The sequence below is a fragment of the Lissotriton vulgaris genome, chromosome 7, assembly GCF_964263255.1.
Source record: "Lissotriton vulgaris chromosome 7, aLisVul1.2, whole genome shotgun sequence".
In the NCBI taxonomy this organism is placed as follows: domain Eukaryota; kingdom Metazoa; phylum Chordata; class Amphibia; order Caudata; family Salamandridae; genus Lissotriton; species Lissotriton vulgaris.
In genome coordinates, this window is record NC_141695.1 from 1545084830 (window position 1) to 1545108324 (window position 23495).

At 42.9% G+C, this 23495-nt stretch overlaps 1 pseudogene across 1 annotated transcript in view; it reads right to left on the bottom strand.

Moving 5' to 3' along the window:
- Nucleotides 1-23495, bottom strand: part of LOC147705975 (protein-glutamine gamma-glutamyltransferase 6-like) — a 145258-nt pseudogene that overhangs the window by 87876 nt on the left and 33887 nt on the right. The window contains exons 6-7 of the transcript XR_015297377.1: nucleotides 21604-21775; nucleotides 15124-15256 (exon numbers count right to left, since the gene is read on the bottom strand). The product of XR_015297377.1 is annotated as a protein-glutamine gamma-glutamyltransferase 6-like (transcript). The remainder of the gene's footprint in view (nucleotides 1-15123; nucleotides 15257-21603; nucleotides 21776-23495) is intronic.

A 23495-nucleotide genomic window follows, 5' to 3' on the forward strand; every position in this document is an offset into this window, starting at 1 on the left:
CACTCACTTTACAACCGACCTTCCAATTTCCATGGATAGCCTACTACAGACTCAAACTCCCCTCAAAATATGCATCAAATTAAGCAGCACTACCACGGTTGCCCAGATACCTAGATCGGGGGTATGAGTCACCGGCCCATAGGTGGCAACTAAAGGACAGCAGAACAAGTTAACCCAGCATGCGATAGATGGGATCAATGGAGCCCAGACTAGGCCAGTGCCTAGATGTGGCCCTGCCCTGCAGCAGGGAAAAAAGAAAAAAAACACAACAAATATAGAAGAGATAGTGGAAAGAACCCAGAAGCAACATTTTTAGCACTCCTTTGTCCACACCCCTATTTAGAGTATGAGTATTCTGGAAAACCTAACTTCTTCCGACGTTAAAAACACTAATACCAGCAGTTAACAGGACAACTTAATGGCTTACATAAGTACCACAATATCACTGTACTACAGTAAGTGCCCTGACATGACAGTCAGACAAATTATAACTGCAGCTTGACTTAATCCAAGCCTTGGCCATCTCAATTGTAAAAATAGAGGAAACAGTCAACTCCGTGACAGGGAGGACAAAGTACGCCAGAGGCAAACAAACTTCTTGCTCCTTGTGCACCTGCCACCAGATTGTGAGAAGACTGTGTACTGTTCCAGAGGCATTAAATTCAATAATAATGGGTATAACATCGGCCCTACAATCACAAGTAAGAAGCAGCCCTAGGAGGCCCGACATAAAACCAATCGACAAGTGATCTGACCAAACTAAGCAAAATGCAGCCTATATACCGGAGTCTGTAGGCAAGATAATCACATTTCCAGCCTCAATGCTGGGCATGACACCACCACCAAAATACACCCTATACATCTCTCTGCCCATCTTACCAGGAAACAATAATAAGGGGCCGTCCAACATTTCCCTAGAACATGAACCAGACTCAGAAGAGAAGGACAACACCCACCATGGTCATCTTTAGGACAGAGCAACTTTTAGAGAAAACCAATGGTCCCTCCCCTGTAGTGTTACAGGCACTCTTGTGGTCTGAAACTACGTGATGACCTTTGACTACCATCAATTTAATTGACTTTGGCGTGTTATTTTATCCCAGCCTGAATGTACGACGTGCTGCATATTCCTCGTTTCTCTTCTCGTAGTTTTGAAATGGGAGCTGTCATAGTAGAACAGCCTTGCCAAGAACAGAACATGTGGGATGTGCATTTGAAAGCATGAGAGAGAGAGAGAGAGAGAGAGAGAGGTGTGGAAAGTAGTTGTTGGTCTCGAAGTGCAGTATTGTGAGCAGTGGTGCACAAATGTGCACTGTGCTGTACATTGAGAAATGAAGTATGTGATGCTATATGCAGTGGTGCACAAATGTGTATTGTGTTGTACATTGGCAAGTATTATTCCGTTCTTACTATTGCCTTTGACGTGGCCTCATGTCATCCTGAATTCTGTTTCTGCCTTGCTTGAGCTTTTCTGCACACACAGACAGTATTACAAGTTGTTTGGGTTATTCACGTTCAAGGGATTGTTTTGTGAGAGATTGTTTAATGTACCCTGGAAGGGTTTTGTAAGCTTCGTCAAGATAAAGGCTGGAACATGTGAGAATATAGAGGGAATTTGGGAATCCTTCCTGCCGTGAAATGCTTGCCTGGAAGCTGGCCAGTTCCTGTAAGTTTCCTTGGCGCAGAGTGGAAGACTCTCAATCCTTCTAGTGTGTGTTTTGAGATTATAAAGCTGAGGGTTGTTGACTTAGAAACTGTGATTTTGGAATCCGAATGGGGAAGGACTCATCTACTTCGGTACAGCCGAACTCTGGTTGCTGAGGCTCTTATCCCTGGCTGTAAATCCCCTTGTCTGGAGTGGGCTAAGGTGCAGATGCAGAGTTTGCACCAGGTGAAATGTTGAGTTTTGAATATTGCTATTGTGATGTGTGGCCTGTGGCTTTGAGCATTTGAGGTGTTTTCTTTGTGATGTGTGTCAGAGTGCACATCCAAAGTCATATTTAGTGTATATTTCTTTCTGATTATTTGTTGCAAGACGTCCAGTACTATTTGCTGATTGTTTATTCATTAGTAATATTTATGTATTTAACTATTGCATTTACTAAGTGTATTATTATTGCTTACATATAAATATATATCTCTATGTTTATTTGAATGCTGCTTATTGACATCTGGGAAAGCTTTGCATAAATAAAACCCCAAGCCTTATTTTAAAAAGAGAGTCTTTGCATTTTAATAAAGTGAAACGCTTTTCTTGGTGTTGTTGAGTTTTATGAGTCCTGCTCCGCCGTGTTTGGGCCACCGTGTTGTGGGATTATTTGTAGAACTCTGTATTATCTAAAAAGCGGAGCAAGACATCCCCTTATCAAAAAGAGCAAAAAGAGACAAGAGAAGGTCAGAAGCAAAGCTTAGAAAGAACGACTCTCAATTCCACCCCCACTCAACCAAATAACATCAGACAAAAATTCGCCTAGCGTTTACCCAATGTTTAAAGGCAGTGGAAGAAGAAGGGGAATATTCTCAAGGACGTATCACTGAGTTATCGGCACTTCATCACAGCCAAAGTGGTGATAAATGTATCACCCTGTTCACAAGCTGGTGCTAACAGCCCACATCACCAGTTTACCTGCGAAAGCAGGCGCAAATAATATCGCCACCGATGACATCAGCAACTAACGCTAATGAGATGCAGAGTAGGCGTTTCCGTGCAAAAAGCAGCGAACACACCACTCCGCAACATTCTCAGCGAACAGCAAGATTGGCGATGAGATCCCAAAACAGGCAATAAGGCACGTTAGCAGCAGGAATTAACACCAGCTCTGACCTGGTGTAAAGTCGGACAACAAACTGCACCATAAAAGGGAGCCCAGCACAGCCCAGAGCCACACCAAAAGAACAGCAGATGCCATGGAGCCCAACAAACATGGAGCTCTGACATCCAAGCGGGCCACAACACCAGCCCCCACCACCCCAGGCCCACAAGCCCCCCCCCCGGACTCCCCTCCGACAAAGATATGTGACATCAACTTTACGAAATCATGACCAAAACAATTTGCCTGATGTTGCAACACTCAACATGCATGTGAGTTAGAAGAAAGGAGAATCACGCTCAGTTCAAAGGACAGAGAGAGTGAGAATGAGAGAGAGAGGGAGAGAAAGAGAGAGAGAACGAGAGAGAGACAGAATGAGAGAGAAATAGAGGGAGAGAGCGAAAGAGAGAGAAAGAGAGAAGGAGAGGGAGAGATAGAAAGCGAGAGAAAGAGAGAGAGTGAAAGGAAGAAAGAGAAAGAGAGGGAGAGAGAGATTGAAAGGAAGAGAGGGAGAGAGAGGAAGAGAAAGAAAGAGAGAGAGAGTGGGTGAGAGAGAGAAACAGAGAGACAGAGAAAAGAAGAGAGGGAGAGGGTGAGAGAGTGCCGACACTGCAGACCCAGGCCTCACTGCTCACGTGCTGCCACCGGCGTGTCTCCAACCACATGCTGGTAAACACTGCAGTCCACCAAGTTCCTTATCTGAATCAGGGTCCAGATATAGGAATGGCAGAGTACATACAATTGCACACGCCATCACCGCATGATCGCTCCTGCACACACACGCTGCTGCACCCCAGCCCCTCCCACCGCCCAGCGGTGACTGCCCACCCCTGCTCACCCAGGCCTCAGTGCTCACTTTCCGCCACCGGTTTGTCTCCAAGAGGGCCCACCACATGCTGGTGGAGGCTCCAAGCCCAGGCCCCGCGACCTTGGCAGCCTCCATATCATGCAGCCCTGCACAGTGGCCCACCAGATCGCATGCTTGAATATTGGTCTTGATATCGCAATGGCCGAGAACATATCAGTGCACAGGGCATAATCGCAGGCTGCACACCCGCTCAGCCCTTTAAGTTCTTCTAACTCTGTGATCCACGAGGCAACATCACGTGGCGGAAGGCCCGCGCTGCCCGCTGGCTCAAACCTATACTGCAGTCCAGCAGGGCACACAAATCTTTAGCAGTCCGGACCGCCAGGATGGGGCATAATCGCAGGTGGCACACTGTCTCAGCACCTAAGGTGCCCCTACCCCAGGGCACCAAAAGTCACCGTCCTCTGGTGGTGTGCCTGTGCCGGCTGCAGTGTGCCCAGTGCCACCAAGTCTGGACCCTCTATGATTGAGTATCGAGGTGCACTCGCATTCAAGTAACCTCCGGCCCTGGGGAATGTGTTGTGGTCGGGCCCTATGCCCTCATGCATAAATAAGAAGCACACAGACACACCCAGATAGAGTGGAAATGGCATCCAGCACATGCGACCCCGCCTTTTTATTGGCAGGGTCACATGTCCTGTGACGCGTGTGCTGGATGGGTGTGGTGGTGTGGGTGTATACCAGCCCCGAGGGAGTGGCTGTGGCATGCTGACAACTAGACCTGTGATCAGCAGATCACTACAGGTAAGACCCGGGACATTTAGTGTTGTCGTCGTCCCCTGTGAGTGTAAGCGGAGTGGGCTGGCCTGGCATGTGCCAATCCAGCGTAAGCGTGTGAACAATGACCCCGGGGCTCTGGGCGTGGTTTCGTACTGAGCTGGACAAGGAAGTAACTAATGCGTGTGTCCCTGTTGTAGTGCCTGTGCCACCCGGACCACATTCAGCAATGTGTCTCCCTCTGAGCCAAGTCCAACGACAAGAGCAATATGGATGTAAGCGGGAATCACTGATCCGACATTCATCCATACTTCCACACTTGAAAGATCATAAACATGACACATCTGTGTGATAATGACTGTTTAATGCACATTCAGTGTGGTGTTGCTGGAACAGTACAGGGCCATGCAAACCCCACATACCAATTAAGGTCCCTGGAGGGCCAGCAAGAGTCCTTCACGAAATGACAAGTCCAAAGGAAGAAGAAGAGTTTAGTCCACAGTCTGAGTGCTGTGTCATTGGCAATCAAACGGAATATGGCAGTCCGTTTCGAGGTCCAAGGTGAGTGTAGCAGAGTGCATCAGGGGACAGTGGAAGGCGATGATGCTGAGGGCAGAACCAAGCAGAAACCGTCCAAATGGGGCAGATTAATGCTACTTCGTCCTTCTTACCACGCAGACAGATTCATCTGCATCTTCGTCCTCTGCTGTGTCATGTGCCTCCCGTGTGGGTGGTGGTGTTCTGTATCCAGCACTGTGTGGCAGTGATACCTCAGAGGCCGGAGGTAGAATGTCTGCTCCACTGTGTGGCACTGACACTTCAGGGGGGCGTAGATGTGGATGTAGTGGTAGCAGCAGCATGCATCAGCACCAGGCCTTGTACCAGCAATACCATGAGTATGGTCTTGAGATCATTGAGGAACCCAGGTACCTCTCACTGGTGTGCAGCCATTTCCACCTGCGTATGCTCCATGGTCTCCATCAACCTCCGCATATGTCCCAACTCCTGTGTGACATTGCTAGAGCCACTCTGACTGGACAGCGGTTCTAGTCTCTGAATCAGAGCTCCAGCGATGTCAGACATGATCCATTGGAGAGCATGGAGCAGACTGTGGGTGTCCGTTAGAGACTTTGAGTGGTCCCTGATGAGACTTAGACATCAACGTGTGACTGCCATACAGTCAAACCCCACCCGCACCTGTGCAGCCAGAGTCTCCTGGCACCCCAACACACAGCGTTGGAAGGCCATGTGTTCTTCGTGGAGGTCCCTGGAGACATCCGTGGTGGTGGGTGCTGCCTGATGTGTGGTCTGTGCAGGGGCTGGGCTGGGGTCTCCTCGTAGCAGCTGAACTGCCCTGCTCCTGGAGCTGGGCTGCGGAGGCTCTCCACAAGCTGTTGGAGGGCGTCGGAGCCGAAGGTGTGGTGGTCCTCTTTGTCATCAGAGAAGAGAGGTTCGGGCTGCTCTGCAGGAGGTGTTGGACTTCCCTCTGCAATGTGAAGGGGAGCTGCAGTTTAACATTGTGTAGACATGTATGTTATTGGATTGTACATGTTTACATACAGACTGCATGACTGTGTACATTGTGGCTGTTTGTGAGGAGCTGCCTATTTGATGCAGGACAGTGGACATTTCGACAACATCACAGATGTGTGTTGGTACTTGTACATTATTAACTCACAATTCCCTGCAATGTCACATGTGATTGGGCAGTTTCTACACAAATGTGGCACCAGTTGTGTCATGTGTTCTGTTGTGGATTTACAAAAGGGGGGTGGTGATGAAGATTTACAAAAGGGGGGTGGTGATGAAGATTTACAAAAGGGGGGTGGTGATGAAGATTTACAAAAGGGGGGTGGTGATGAAGATTTACAAAAGGGGGGTGGTGATGAAGATTTACAAAAGGGGGGTGGACATGTTGCGGTTTGTACCACATTGTTGTCAATGTTGATGTGCTCTGCATGTTATGTGTGTGTGCTACATTTTGTGTGAGTCGCCCCTGCAGCTTTGATTTTGCTGCCCCTTCTCCCTTACATGCGGTGTGCCTTTGACTTCTGTGCTTGTTCAGTGATGTGATTTTGCATACTTGGGTACATTGATCTCTGGGAAGGAGTTGGGGGTCTGGGGCATGGTTTGTCTGCAGATATGCTTGACTTAACTGTGCATGTTTGCCATTGTGCCCAGCTCCCCCCGTCCCCCCAGTCCCTGGTTGTTACTCACCCTGGTGCTGTTGTGCCCGGTCATGTTGAGCAGTGTACGGTCCCCCAACTCCTTCCACAGTCTCCCCACTGATGACTGTGGACACCATTTCCTCCATCTCATCCAGGTCCTTCTGTGGCGCTGGACTCCTACCTCCAGTCTTCATTGCTGCCTACTGGTTGTTGGCGAGATTCTGCTTGGTTTTGCGCTTGACATCATTCCAGCGCCTCTTGACCTCGTCCATTGTCCTCTTCAGCACTCGGACTGCATTCACCTTGTCCACGATGGACTGCCATATTCCATTTTTTGTTGTCAATGACACAGTGGAGGTGACAAACAGTAGTTGATGGTGTTCTACCACCTCCGTTATCAGGATCCTTTTTTTCCTGCGGACTGAACTGCTTCTTCCTACTCTTCTTGCCCTTGCCCTTCCCTGACCCCGAGGTCCCAGGATGGTCCTCCTGGCGGCTTGTGGGGTTCTGGTTGTCCTCTGTACTTGCGCCGGCAACATCCATTGTGCTCTGCTGTTGTTTGGCTTTAGTTTGTATGTTTTTTTCTACTTTTATGGTGATTTTTCCCTGACGTGTGTGAATTGCAGGCCTGTCGCTGATTTTCGCTGATTTTTGTATCGCGATTGGCCTCATTGCAGCTTTTTTTACGTTCGCGTTTTGCGGCATAGCATTGACTTTATCGCAGACATTTGATGCTTTATCGTGGGACTATCGCATGGTACCTCTGTGCTGTGAATTCAACGTTAACACATCGATATTTGCCAGAGATAGACTGTGATATGAAGAGCTGCCTTAAGCTACTTTTGCAGTACTTATCACACATTCTTGAGAATATCCCCTGAAGAGTGACCCAAGTCAGAGCAAACGATTGCACCTCGAACCCATGCAACTCTTACCTCAGCATCTACCTAACTTAAGTTCAATACGGACCCAGGCAAGGCACAAAATATAGTAACCCACCAACAGAGGACACACCATCAACACATTCGGAACAGATGGAAGCCTCGTCTACAAACAAAGGAACCGAGAAGAAAGATCCAAAATTGGCCCAATTGTCAGCCTGCCCATCCCATGGTACCGAGATATTAGCCTTCTCAGCATGCACACAAAACATAGGTTCTTCAATAAGTCAAAGCTCACTAACTTCAATTACAGTAACCAACTGCTTTATACAGACGGTGCAGCATCCATCTGGCCGGGCTCCAACAGCTGCTCTGCAGGAAGTTACCCGCTCTGCACATAATAATGATGCCCTACAAAGAGCATTGACCCTGCTTGACAGGATTAGATCAACCTCCTCTGACAATCCCATTCTTGCCGAAGTTTGTAATAAAGGCCAACCTGGAAAGAACTTAAGAGGGGACAAACCAACAAAGCTGGTACTCATACCACATTACCCCTCAGAGTGGAGCCACATCGTTCTGAACTGCTCCAACCTACTAAGGCTGTTTCATGTCATCCCCAGCCAGTCAAAAAAGAACCTCAAAGACATTCTGAGCATTGAGTTCAAAACCATTCCGGAGTGCGAAATAGGAGGGAAGCTACAGTCTTAACCCTAAAAACATACCAACTTGCTGAAGCAATACTAGAACAAAAGCCTGTCCTTGAGAAATGGGGCTTTGGAATCTCAGAAATCTCAGCCCTCAATACCGTGCACCACTAAAAAAGCCAAAAGACCCACCCAACCTAAAAGCTTGCCCCTATAGCATGTTAAGTGGGTCTGGGCATTCCTATGACCACACTCAGTCAGAAGAAACCATATATACAGTTCTCTCCTATTCTTCAACAAGGGGCACCATTAGGAAAGTTGCCACAGGAAAAACTAGGGGAGAACAAACACCAGACTGGAGCTGGGTTCCACTCACCCAGAGAAGCAAAAAACTTCTCCTAGCATCAAGACTCACCCATTCAAGACACACCAACACATAAAGCTCCTGACATGGAATGTCGCTGGACTGTCAAGATTATTAAAATCAGACTCTGCAAAAACTTTGCTAATGGCAACTGATGTTCTTTGCTTACAATAAACCTGGCCACTTACCCCACTAATAATCACTGGCTTCCAAGGAGGGCATCAAGAAGCAAGAAAAAAGAATAACTTTCGGAGGCCATCGTTGGGTCCGTCAACTTATGCCAACCTCAATCTGAAACTACTAGTAACAGAAATGCCAAATCAAGATGGGATTCTTAAAGTAATTGCACTGGAAAGACCTAATACAACATCTTCCCGAATTAGGATTCTTCTGATTAACACCTATTCCAACAGTTTTGGCTCAGCGCGAGCAAAAAGGCTGTGCCAGCTAAGCAAAAAACTGGATCAAATACTCTCCTATCATGTGAACTAGGAAACAATACTCTGCTGGGATTTTCATTTGCGAAATTGGGATTTGTTCCCACTGGCTGTCCATCAACAAACTGTTTAATTAAACAACAGGACAAAACTTTAAAAAAAATACAGACTGAGGTCCATTCAGACCACAACTGAAAACTCAGAGCCATCAATTCAGTTTCTGAAAACCTACGTGGGCATAAGCACTATTGACTACGTTTTCGTTTCAGGAAAACTTGGGGAACACCTCGAGTGCTTTGATGTACTTTCCTTGTACGAGGGCAACCACCTTCCACTTCTCATAACCTTTAACCTTTGTTTAGCCAAACATGAAAGCCACAAGACGTTAAGCACCTCTCTCCACGATGAAGCTGCATGTCTAATCCGGAGAATTAAGTGGGGCCTGGTCTGTCTGCAGAAAAGAAAAGCATGAAAAGCTACTATAGGGCAGTCCCTCCAGGTCCAAAGTGGCAAACATTCACTTACCTATTGGAAAAATTATTAAGGGCATCTACAAATCGCTAGCCAATCCTCCAGGTCGTGGGCGCCTTTTGCAAACATTTCCAACAATAACCAATCTATTCTGATTGGTTCACCACAAATCCGTAAACTTATGAAAGCATGCCACAGCACCCATAATCACCATACCAAAGCCACTCTGCAACAAGAACTGAGGGGTGCAAGAAAACAAGACAAGCACTTGGTATGGTCTGTAAAAAAAACAGCAGAGGGAAAAGGAGTGGCAATATGTATACTCACTTATGAGCAGCGCAATCAGGCCGATTTATGGAAGCATATCAAAAACAAAACACTGGGATGCCACCATAACCAATGCCATCAATGAACCTACATGGACGCTGCAAGTAAAAAACTGTACAAACACCCGAGTGCTCCATCGCCAGAAACCTTAAACCCCATGGATGACCCAAAGGAAGATGACTTAATGTTTACGATTAACAACATCATGTTTCAAACTCTGCCAAGTCCCCGATAGCTGGGGAGGCTCAATATTGCCTCCAATTTTCGAAAAGGGTGACACTGACAAACAGAATCCCTCCAATTATCGCTTGATCGCCCTTTTGGACATAGAGGGCAAGATATACACCTCAGCTGTATTAAAAGATCTGAAGTTATGGGCAACAACAAACGCAATAATCACATTTTGTCAAACAGGATTTAGATCAAATTCCTCCACACTGGACAGCATAATTACCCATTCTTATCTCATCCACCAGGCAAACAACCAGAAATCACAAGCTATCTATGCATGCTTTGTTGACTATTCATCGGCATTTGACCTGGTGGATAGGGGCATCCCATGGAGCAAACTCCAAGCATGGGGCATTCCAAACCACCTGCCTAATGCTATTATCTCACTCTAATCAACTTGGATGAGGGTCAAGCTCTCGGACACTGCTCTTACAAAAAAGATCAACACCAACCTAGGTCTAAACAAGTATGCGTGCTAGCCCCAATGATTTTTCATTCATACACGGCAGACATGTCGTTGTCACTAAACTGCGCCAATCAAATTCCCCCAAAAATAGGAACAACAAAGGTTACAATACTGCAGTATGTGGATGATATAGTTCTTCTTGATAATTCGAAAATAAGGATCCAGGGAGCCCTTAATGCCCTTCATACATATAATAAGACAAACAAGATGATAGTAAATGCTTCAAAAATCAGGGTGATATAATTTGGAAGGATGCATGAGCAAATAAATCATCACTGTTCCCTAAAAAATGACTGGATCGAAATCTTATAACTATCTGGGCATTAGGATTTCGTCAAACAGAGGACTCAAAACACATTTGATTCACCTTAAAGATAAGGCCGCACTAAAAACCACCAGACTTTGCCAACTGAATGCTTCCCTCGAAACCCCCACTTTAGCCCCAATACAAAAAGTTCTAAAAGCCACATTATCTCAGCCATCACTTATGGCAGGGAGGCCTTACTGGGACTACTCATCACAAACAAGAATAATTGTAGCTAGAAACCTACAAAACAGTGTTTAGGCTGCCACATTACACCAGGGGATCTTTGGTGAGATTAGAATTTTGCTGAGGGGGTCTAAAATGGACCAACAAGGGTTCTATCCTAAAATATTACCACAGATGCATCACAGTCACACCAGTATGTTGAAGTTTGTCCTTCAAAACATATTTAAAACCAAAAACAGTCACATATTTAATGGCATCAGCAGATGCCCTTCAAAAAGACTTACCACACTAAATGCTCTAGTACTCAGCAGTTGAAAGAATACTGAAGAAACACACAAAACTTGTCTCTAAATTTGCTGCGGTGGAAAATATCAAGACCGTTCCACCCTCACAAGCCCTGTCAACTTCATATGCCAATGACTACCAGGTTGGCCTGAAGCCACAGCCTTTTCTTAGTTGTTCAATCAGGAAAACCTGCCCCACCCAAATCTTGGCTGCGAGGATGATGATACTACAAAGTGCAGGCTGTGCTGTTATAAACGTGAAACCTTCTCGTATCTACTCTGCTCCTGCCTGTCGCTGCTTCACTTTAGGTGGACACTGCTAAAGCCACTTTTTCTAACCTATGGCTTAAGGACTTGCAGTAATGCTATGACAAGGATTTTTAGTACCATGGTCCCTCCGAAACTGGCAAGAATAGTGCAGGACCTCCTAAGCTCAGTGATGACCGCTGAATAACAAAACGCACCTTACACCTTGGCTTATCTGCCACAGACTCCAAACAACTATATAGCCTTTTATGTAACGATTGCTGATTTCAAATTATGTATTTTATCCTCTGATACCATTACCCAAGTCAAAAAGGAAGATCATCCTGGAGTGATTCTGAAGTCATTCGATGACTTCAGCCAGGCAAATCCTGCAATTAACTGGGGATGTCATCCAAAGCCATCCTGAAGTCTGCCCACAGGGCAAAATATTTAAATGGGATAACTTTATCTAGAGTCATCAGAGAAACTACTCCAGGATTAGGACCTGATTACTTCAGTAGAAAAGATGTAATGAGCTTGAACTACTGCCGGATGATCCCATGCTGATTACAGGATTAGGGTGGATTACTCCAGGATGGGTCCCTGATTACTTCAGCGGAAAACATGTGAGGACCTTGTACTACTCCAGAATGATCCCATGATGATTTCAGATTAGGCTGGATTACTCCAGGATGATCCTTTGAGTATTTCAGGATGGGGCTGTATTATTACAGAATCATTTTGTGATGACTTCAGAATGAGGCTGCATTACTCATGGATGATCCAAGGATAACTTTAGAATGTGACTGGAACCGTACTAGTTGATTAATTAATAATGGGAATGTATTACCGTAGGATGGGTTCTGGCTGTATTACTGCATGGCGGTGGCAATATGCAGAAGTATTATTCTAGGATGACCTCCAGTAGTAATACGTGTTTGCCATTCACAAGATGTTAAGAAATACAGTTTTATTGCTTTGTTAGCAGAGCAAATAATGGTTACAAAAACAAGCATTGGCAAAGCCAATAGGTTTTGCCTTTTCGTCCATGTGACTTGCCAATGTCTTTTGTCGATGGTTTGTAGTATCGGTTAAAATGAAAAAGCATTGGCAAAGCCAAATGGTCTGGCCTTTGCAAGAGCTATTGTCTTTGCCAATATGTTTTAGCCATATTGTACATGAGCGTGGCTGTTCAGCATGGCTAAAAGTTAGTGGGGTAAAGAAGAGTTGCATGTTGAAAGTGCAATGTGATGAAGTAGCATAGATTCTAGCCACAGAGTGTCATGAAGAGGTGTGGAACAGAGTGGCGTTAAGTGTTACGTAGACTAGATTGCTGTGGAGTGGCATAAAGTGGAGTCGTTTAGGAGAGTGGAGTAAAGTGTTGTAGAATCGAGTGTCTGAGTGGAGTGGCATGGAGTAGAGAGGAGTAGTATGTTGTAGAATAGAGTGGACTAAAGTGGCATGGAGGGGGTTAGGTAGAGCGTTGTTGAGTAGTGTTGAAGAGTGACATAGCATGTAGTAGTGTTGTAGAGTGGAGTGGCAAAGAGTCGAGTAGAGGTTTATGGAGTAGAGCATCACCGAGTGGAGTATCAAAGCTTATAGTGTGTTAAAGTGCAGTAGCCTAGATTGAAGCAGTGTAAAAAACAGTGGTGCAGAGTAGACAGCGTAGAGTGCACTGGTTGAGTTGAGTGGTGTAGAGTGCAGTGGCGCAGAGTAGAGCGATGTAGAGTGCAGAGTAGTTTTCAGTGGTGTAAAGTAGATTGTTTCAGAGAAGAGTGGCATAGAGTGGAGTGGTGCAAGGTAGATTGCAGAGGTGTAGTGCAGTGACAGAGTAGTGTAGAGTGCAATGGTAAAGAATAGATTAGAGTGGCGTAGAGCAATGCAGATTGCAGTGACTTAGACTGCAGTCGTGCAGAGTAGCGTGGCATTCAGTTTCAGAGAATGTAGTCTTGCACAGAAAAAAGAACACTCAGGTGCCATCCGCCAATCATGCCTAGATGTAGGTGACTTGTAAAATGTAAACACTGAGGCTGGTATCACGTAACCATTCACAACTAACAGCAATAACCAAAACCGAAAAATAAAAATGTGTGCTATGTCAAACTGCAGCACGCAGTGCAATCCAGGTAACATTGTTAGGTAGGCCACACTTATATCAATAAAATACAAATTAAATTATTATCCAGCGAAAATAAGGCAATGGATTAGAAATTCACATGATCCCACACAAAGGAGTCCACACTATGAGCCCCATAAGTGCACATGTTCAACCATCACAATAATGTCTGAAAAATCTAATTACAATTTTCTCAGAGTAAGAGACTTAAAGACAGTGTAAAAGTGATAGGGTGACGAGAAGTTTAACCTGCTTTAGCTGAGCTCCCGCAGCACACGCACACTCACAAATGCAGAAAAAGAGAACGATTAATAGCTATTTGTAGCACTTGTGACTTATTAAAGTAGAAGCCAAGCTCAAGTCTTAAAATGATGTGCTAATGCTGCAGTGGGAAGGTAGCATCCTCAATTAAAATGTAATACATGAAGGGATGACCAGGCCCAAGCTAAAGTTAGTATAAAATAGTTGAAATAAATAAACTAAATACCACTCAAGAATCTGCAATTGAATGGTAGACTAACAAGTATTGAAAATGCAATAGGTCCCAACTTTGATTAAGTTAAAGCCATTTGCTTTGCTAATGGTATTGTATAGCAAAGCGAATGGTTTTAACTTAATGAAAGGCAAGACCTATTGCATTTTTAATGCTTGTTAGATAAGATGCTAAGGAAAGCACCTCATATTTGATCACTGCAGTCACTTTTGGCTTTTGTGTTACATTTTCTCCAATTACCCATCTGCACTAGAAGTATAATCATTCTCAAAACATCAGGAGCATTTTCATAATGTTAAAAAGAAATGATACTTGTGGAGATTTGGATGTTTATTTTCAAATCATTATGCACAATTGGATCTTATGAAGTAATCACATACTCATTCTTAAATCCTCCTGAAGTCATCAGGATTAGTCACACCTTGTGAAGTCATCAGATGCTCATTTTCAAGTCATCCGCAAGTCATCAAGCTCAAGTTTCTAAAGTCTGCTGATGACTTCAAGAGCTTGATGATGCCTGATGATGTGAAAATGACTTTTAGAGTATTTGGATGATCATCCAATAACTCAGGGATGGCTTCTAAAGTAATCTTGTTTGGCCTGGGAAGCTTGTGAAGGTTCTATGGTTCCACAAAGATCTATCCATCCCAACGAACTGTGCACATTGGCTCACTTGCAATCGATTTTAAACAATCATATTGTCATTAAGACAACTATAGTACATTTTAAACTGCTTGTCCCATTTTATACTTGTTCATGCTTTATGGCACTATAATGTACTAATCAATCTTTTCCTGACCATTGTATAACATGGTTTTAATTTTCTTCCAAAAGGTTCTATATTGTCAATGTTTTATTTAACCACACAATAACATGTTCTACTACTACATTATATAGCAGATGGCTGTGCCATACATCAGTGGTTAAGCAACAAAGACATTTTAGCCCAGTTCAGTATTTCACTAACATAACACTTGTGAAATATTGATAGTTTCAGACACAAATTTCTATCCCTTATTTAGCTTGTCACAGAAAAGCTGCTACTTGATAGATAGATTACATTTTTAATCTAAAACTCATAGAGACGCAAATAGTTGCTGACATTACCATACGCTGTCAGGGCTGCCCATGTATTTCCCAGCGATGTCATAAAATTCATCAACACTCAGGTTTTGGTTTGTGTCGTGCGCAGAGTTGAAATTTGTAGTGACACGAGTTGGGATTCCGAGGCACCTGAGAGCTAAGGAGAAAAATAGAACAAAGAAGAAAAAAATGTAAAAATAGAGGTGCTTAGAAATCTGTATCAATTCCTGTTTTTTTTGTATATCCCATACTAGCAAGGTACCCTTAAATACATCTTGTTGAAGGGAAAAGGTTACGGAGCACAACTTGATGCAAGGCAAAATGTGTTGATTTCTATTGTCAGTCAGAGACTCTGGAATTATGCAGCAGGAATTATGAGGCAGGATTGAACAAAATATGTGGCAAAAAAGGCAAATTATGTGGCACAATTTGTGATACTACTACTTTATTATTTTGTAATTTTAACACTTCTTAACACTTTCTGGACATAGGTTTCACCTTATTAGTACCAGTTTAACACCCAAATACAGCAAAAAGCAACAGTAAGGTGGCAAATCAACCTCGCCGAAGGTCTTCACTGCGGGGCAACAAGTGACGCCACATTTTAGTAACTTTTGATCCGTTTGAGCTAGAAACAACATTTTCTGTTGAAACCTGCAGATTGAGCAACAGATGTGTCAAACCAATAATTATGTTGAAAATGGCACAACTGTAAAACCGTACAATTACAGTCGCCCTGATGTCAATCAATTTGCAAGTTGCTTAGTACATTATGATTTTGAGAAGGATGGTGCCACACTGGAGAATAGAGCATGTTCTTCACGTTTGTGATGCTCAACTTGATGACTAGTGTGCTTGCAATAGCTCTCAACATGGCAGGATTATTATTCCTGGTGGTAAACTGCCTAAGAGTTTGTCAGTGCATTCGTATCCTGGCCTCTGCAGTGTATGGTGTCAAACTAACTATGCACCCTGAGTTTGTAATCAGTAAATGGATAATTTCCTTACTCTTTCGGTCACTACAGTGCACCTCAATGCACCACAGTGTACTCTGACATCTCTACAGTGTTAAAGGGCAGCTCTTTTGTGGTATGGGCAGGCCATTAAGAGACCCTATACTTGCTGAGCAATGGTTTGGCAGCCTTTCCTGAGCCTCTTATGAATAGGTGCTTACCAGCTTTGGGCACTTGGGTCAGAGTGGATGTCAAGAGCCCCCTCTTTTCCCCAGGGTCATCTACTCAAGAAGCAAACCTCCTGTCAGAACATCATGCTAGGGTGTTAACCTGGGTAAACAGTCATAATATCGATTCCAAAATATAGAATGGACATAATATCAAAGTAAAAATATAGAATGGACAAAATATCGAATGGACACAATATAGTGGTTAAAAATATCGAATTTAAGGTAAGTAATATCGATTTTCAAAATATAGAGGTCAAAATATCGGAGTATACAATATAGGCATTAAATATATCGATTTTTTAATAATATCAATTTTTTTAAAGTGTTTTGTATGTTAGTATATGTGTGAAAAGTGTATATTAATTTTTGTAATGTATGTTTAATGTATTTTAAGTAATGAATTTTATGTTATTTAATTTTTGCGTAATTTAATTCTGTAGCGGGTTGTGGGTTTATAGGGGAATAGGGTGGGAAGTAATTTAATTATATTAAAATAAACATTAATTTTTAGCAATTATTATTAATTTTTAATTAAATTTAGCTTTTTAGTTCTGTAGCGGGTTGTGGGTTTATAGGGGAATAGGGTGGGAAGTAATTTAATTGTAATTAATTAAATATTTTTATTTATTTATTAGCATTTATTTTAAATTTATTGTTATTTTTTAATTGGTAATTAATTTTTATTAATTGCCAAATATTTTGTATTAATTGATTAATTGTTATGTTAATTTTCTAAATGTATTTTCTGTAGCGGGTTGTGGGTTTATAGGGGAATAGGGTGGGAAGTAATTTCATTGTGATTAAGTAAATAATTTTATTCATTCATTGGTATTGATTTTAAATGTATTGTTAATTCATTTTTAATTGGTAATTAATTTCTATTAATTGGCAATTAATTTCTATTAATTGGCAATTAATTTTTAATAATTGGTAATTATTTTGTATTAATTAAATATTTGATAATTATGATAATTGTATTAATGTATTTTCTGTAGTGGGATGTGGGTTTATAGGGGAATAGGGTGGGAAGAAATGTAATTGTAATTAATTACATGTTAAAAATACTTTTTGTGTATTGATAATTAATTTACTGGTAATTTTTAATTGGTATTAATTTGTATTAATAATTCGATTTTGTTATTGAAAATTAATTAATTGTTAAATTATTATGAATAGGTTATTAATTTTTAATAACTAATATGTAGTTGTATTTCTAATTAATTATTACATAATATTAAAAAGGTTATTAATTTCAATTAATGTTTTATTGGGATTGATATTTAATGTATTTTTAATAATATATTGAATCATTACTTTCCCTACTGTTAAACTCACTGTAGTGGGAATAGTAATTTTCACATTCCCGCTATCCAACGCTTTCCCTACTGCTGCACTCTCTGGAGTGGGAATAGTATTTTTTACCCCTACGCTATCCAACGCTTTCCCTACTGTTGCACTCTCTGGAGTGGGAATAGTAATTTTTACCCCTACGCTGTCCAATGCTTTCCCTACTGTTGTACTCTCTGGAGTGGAAATAGTAATATTTACCCTTCGAATATCCAACGCTTTCCCTACTGTTGCACTCTCTGGAGTGGGAATAGTAATTTTTACCCCTACACTATCCAACGCTTTCCCTACTGTTGCATGCTCTGGCATTGGAATAGTAATTTTTACCCTCCCGCTATCCAACGCTTTCCCTACTGTTGCACTCTCTGGAGTGGGAATAGTAATTTTTACCCTTATGCTATCCAACGCTTTCCCTACTGTTGCACTCACTGGAGTGGGAATAGTATTTTTTACCCCTACGCTATCCAACGCTTTCCCTACTGTTGCACTCTCTGGAGTGGGAATATTAATTTTTACCCCTACGCTATCCAACGCATTCCCTACTGTTGCACTTTCTGGAGTGGGAATAGTATTTTAAACCCATACGCTATCCAACGCTTTCCCTACTGTTGCACTCACTGGAGTGGGAATAGTATTTTTTACCCTCCCGCTATCCAACGCTTTCCCTACTGTTGCACTCACTGGAGTGGTAATATTAAATGTTACCCTCCTGCTATCCTACGGTAAAATATTGTACATTTTTTATTAAAACTTAAATTAATTATATCTTAATTTTAAGGTTATTTGAGTATTTTTAAGTATGTTTTAGTTAATTATATTTATTATTTCATTCATTTTAAATTACTTTTAAGACATTTAAAAAAATTCGATATTTTGACTGACTATATTTTTTACAGACTATATTTTGGATTCGATATTTTTGTACTTACCTGTTTGTAGATAGGAATTCGATATTTTGGCATTCTATATTTTGGTGACTATATTTTGGTAAGTCTATATTTTGTCATTCTACATTATGTCAGTGATCCGTTAACTTGCTGGGGTCATCAATCTAAAATAGGAATCTTGGGAACAGGAAGTATCTCTGCTTTAGGAGGACTAAATGTGATAGGACCTCAAAAAGAGGTGGACTAGTTCTCATACCCCACATGGTACTGCCTTGCAAAGTCTACACTGTGACACCATTTACTCTCTGTGCTTGGCAAGCAAAAGAGCAAAATAATCTCTTGTGTATGAACCTATAATGGTCTCCATCATTAATCTACTTGAAGAAAGTAATAAAAGAAAGAGAAAAAAACACCAATTGCCTATGTATTAGAAAAGGGCTCAGATACTCTCTACAAACCAACAGCCTCTCAAGTGGCTATCTTCTCTTGAACTCCATTTTTAATACCTGAGCTGGCTTTGTTAGAACCTCTGATTTCTTCTGCAAATCTAATGGGCAGATTTATGATAACCCTGGGGATGCGCCAGTTATTTTGCGCCGCTGCTCCGCCACCCATGGTGCGCCGCATTTACAATGCGGAGCACCATGGGGCAAAAACGGCACAGATGCGTGACGCATCTGTGCCGTAAAGGTGGCGCATTGCTGGAGTTGCGTCGCAAGCGCGACGCAGCTCCAGCAAGGCTCGGGGTGCCCTATCTGTCCAATGCTGCGGCAAGCCATACGCCTGCTTCAAGCAGGCGCAGGATTTTGACGCAGCATTGGCCTGAAAGTGACTGAGTGAAATCTTATAGATTTCACTCAGCCACTTTTGCGAGGCGCACCTGCCCCGGAACGCCCACCCTGCGCCGGAACGCCCACAAGTGGTGCAGGGCTTTACAACGTGACGCATCTGCCTAGATGCGTCACGTTGTAAATGGGTCGTAGGGATGTGCCACGTTTACGCCACAGTTGCGTGATGCAAACGTGGCGCATTACCAACATAAATCTGCCCCTAAATTTTTGGCAAAAGGCTTATAAACAATTAGGGATTTAATAGGTCTCCGCCAGGAGCGCTGAAACAGCACAAGTGGTATGGCCACCTTTGTTTGGGCTACCTTCATGTATGATCCTATGTTACAAAGGAAGGGCAACCCAGTAATACCTTGTGAGCTTGGGTAACAGAATTAACGGAAGTAAATGGGCAACAAGGGGATCATTCACACAACTGATTATGCTTAATTCAGATATGTCAGAGTCGTATGCGACGCTTTGAGTCAAACCAAAAGAATTCATTGCAATCAAATGTTGAGCAGCATTAAATCAAAGACAAAACAAAATACATTTGATAAAAAAAATACAAATATGAAAAACAGGTGTAAAAAAAACCATAAAGATGTTGCATTTACTTTGTGTGTATGCCAGATTAAATAAATACGGGTACAGACAAGCAAGTACGTAGACGAATTTATTATACAATAAAGTAGTTGTTCCTGATTTAGGACAAATATTGAAATATTCAGGAAACTTCTCAGCTGCTATCCATACTAAATCATTGGCTGTCATTACCGTAATATCCAGAACAAGTCAGCAGATTTGGTGGCCTACCGTTAGAGACTTACTTTTCATGGGCCATTACCAGATTTGTCCTTCGTCAGAAATAGGATGCTGGAGAAGTGATGGAATGTTGGTTCACAGGCAACACTCCATAGTACAGTTGCAGCTCTTGCAAATGACAGAGGTAGTAAAATGGCTTGAAGAAGAAGTATGTCTGATAAGAAGACTACCAGACTCTCCTCAGCAAAAGATGAAATTCTAAATGACCCTCTTTTAATAGCTAATATTTAGTAGTTTGGAAATATGTTGATACTTCATGAATATGCATCTTAAATTCTCCCTTCACCAATAAGACCACAAAACAAAGTAATCTAACAAAGACCGATGGACCGGGGAGCTGAAAGAGGACACACAGATCATACAGTCAAATGCATGCTTAAGTGAAACAGAAAAAGGGGGAAAAGAAACCTTTGGTGGAAAACCGACTATAATCATAGGCAATATTGGCAACAATAAATAACAACCTAAAATGTAGCATTGTTATCCTCATAGGTCCATCTTATGATGTGTATCAAGGATGTTACAGTAGGGTGTATTGTTTGTTGCTAACAGTTGCCCAATTGGGATTCCATCACCATTTTGCATACATTTATGGATTCATCTGCCTTCCTCGCCACACTCCTCATCGTCTCATGAAATAGGCTAGCCTTGGGCTCCGAGTAATGAAGATTTCTGTTAGGTAATTGGGTCATTGGGCCTGTTCTAATCACAATGCTTTCAATCAATACTCATTGTTTCATTGGGTAACTGACATACCATCCCTAAGACATTTGTTCAATACACAGCATAAACATACTGGGCCTCATTTATGAGGCTGTGCGTCACTTTTACGCCTCTGGTGCGTCACTTTTTTTGACGCACCAGTGGCATAAAAATGCACCTTGTTGCGCCATATTTACAAAGTGACGCATCTAGGTAGATGCGTCACTTTGTAAACCCCTGCGCCACATTATACCTGCACCAGGTATAATGTATGCAAGGGGGGCGTTTGACGCAAGAACGGGTCATGGAAGTGACGCAATGAAATTTATAAGATTTCACTGCGCCACTTCTAGGACACAAATGCGTCAATTTCTTATGTCTGCCTCACAGCAGGCGTAAGACTGACACAGGCCCTTTCACATGGGGCTTGCCACATGTGAAAGGACACATTGCTGGAGTTGCGTCACTTTTGTGACACACTCCAGCAATGCGTCACTTTTGCGCCATACAGATACGTCAGAAATACTGACGTATCTGTAACTCCTTGCGCCATGATGCGTCATACTGTAAGTATGACGCATCATTGGTGTCGAAAGGAGGGCGCAGTGAAAAGTGACGCATCGCTGTTTTCACGCAGCGATGCATCACTTTTCACAAATGAGGTCCACTGAGAGGAAGCTCATAAGGACACCTCTTCCATCAGCTGGTCAGCTTTTAGTCCACCGCATAGTACCTGTGCACATCACCCCAGCGAAGACCCAGCACTGCCCATATCGAACTGGTCCGGTTGAAGCAAACTTTCTGAGTATCTCCACGCTTCCGTTCCACCTGGATGGACTTTCCTCCATTGCGTAGTTACCGCTCCAGTTTCCTATCAACACTCCAGTATCATCATTGCTGTTGACCTGGAGAAAGTACATTTATCAAATATCATAAGAGCATAGTAGAATTTAACAAGCTCAAGATTGTAAATGGAAGGCTTCACTTTCAGGAAGAGTTACTGAAACTTTTTTACTTAATTGGCAAGAGTGGAGGGAAACCAGTTAACTCTTCTCTGATATCATTGGTAATGTCAACCCTAGCCTGTCAACAGCCATTTATTTGCTGCTAAGGAGGTAGGAGCAAAGCAAGGAGCAAAAACTACAGACACCAACAATGGCTATGCAAACCAATTTACTTTCAGTTCTGCCTGCTGCCTGCATGACCCCTGAGGTCAGGGGTAGCAAGGCCGGCTCAGGGGGTACGAAACGGCAAGTCAGGGTTAAAAACTGCTGCCACTGGCTACTTCTGATGGCCTTGGGTAGCTTATTTACCCCTTCGCTGCGGGGGATATTCCCCCGCTGTGCGGGGGGAGAGGGGGCGCGCACAGCGCTCACATGGTCATGACGAGCTGAGCTCGTCATGAGGCACGGCGCTCCTGTGCTCATGACGAGCTCAGCTCGTCACGGCCACACCCGTTCCCGTGGAACGCTCAGCACAGCAGGGGAATTATCCCCGCACCTGAGCGTTCCACGGGCCATGACGAGCTGAGCTCGTCATGAGCACCGGAGCGCCGTGGCTCATGACGAGCTCAGCTCGTCATGAGCATTCAAGGGGTTAAAAAAAAACATGTTTTATTCTCTGAATCTATATTGAATGGGAAGCATTTTCTCTTTTCTGGGCTATGAGCAGACAACTCAACAAACATTGGCTGGTTGGATTTCGCTTATATACCTGATACTGGTGTTTAAGAGGAAAAACATTGTTAAGCCGGTTCCTTTGACTCGGTGCACTCATGTATCCACTCGAGGTGCCTGTATTTGACGTCGTGGTCACCTGTTCATATCCTGGTGGATCCATTTAGCCTTTATTCTTCTGATGTCGTACAAAGACTACCATTGTGTGACATAAATGTATGGTTAATGAGGAAGCGCCTCATGTCTATTTAGTAAGGTACTGTTTTGCTTAGATCTATGAGTGAATGCCAAACCTTAACAAGAAATTAATTGTGGCTTTTTGGTACTGTTACTAAAGCATGAATTCATTTAAATCACTTGGATTTCTTTTTTTTTAAATAGCAATGTTCTTTAGCTCTCTTTTTGCTGTGCATAGAAAGCAGGTGTGTGAATGAACTATGGGGCATATTATCAAGGGGGTTTATCTCCGCTTTTTTGGCTTTAAAAGCCAAGAAAGCGGAGATAAAATGATCTCCCTATTACCTAGCTGTCGCTAACACCAGTTAGCGACAGCTAGTAGGAGATAGGGACCATCTTGGGCCCCGCTTTGCATGTCAGTGATATTTATCACTAATGACATGCAAAGTGGGCGTGCCAAGATGTTAGAGACTGGAAACAGTCGCTAACATCGCTATCTCCTATTACCAACTTTTGGAGATATTCGTGCTAAGTGCAAATATCTCCAAAATCTAACACCTCCCCTGAGCAGTTCTTAGCCATGTTATCCAATGGTAGGTGGATAACATGGCTAAGAGCATTAGCTCGGTAATGCATGAATATCGCTGACTTTTCAGCAATATTCATGCATTTCGGACGATTTTTATCGCTTAGGAGATAAACCTTGATAATAGCAAGGTTCCTAAGTGATAAAAATCGCCGCAACTCGGCGATAAAAATATCGCCGCTAAAC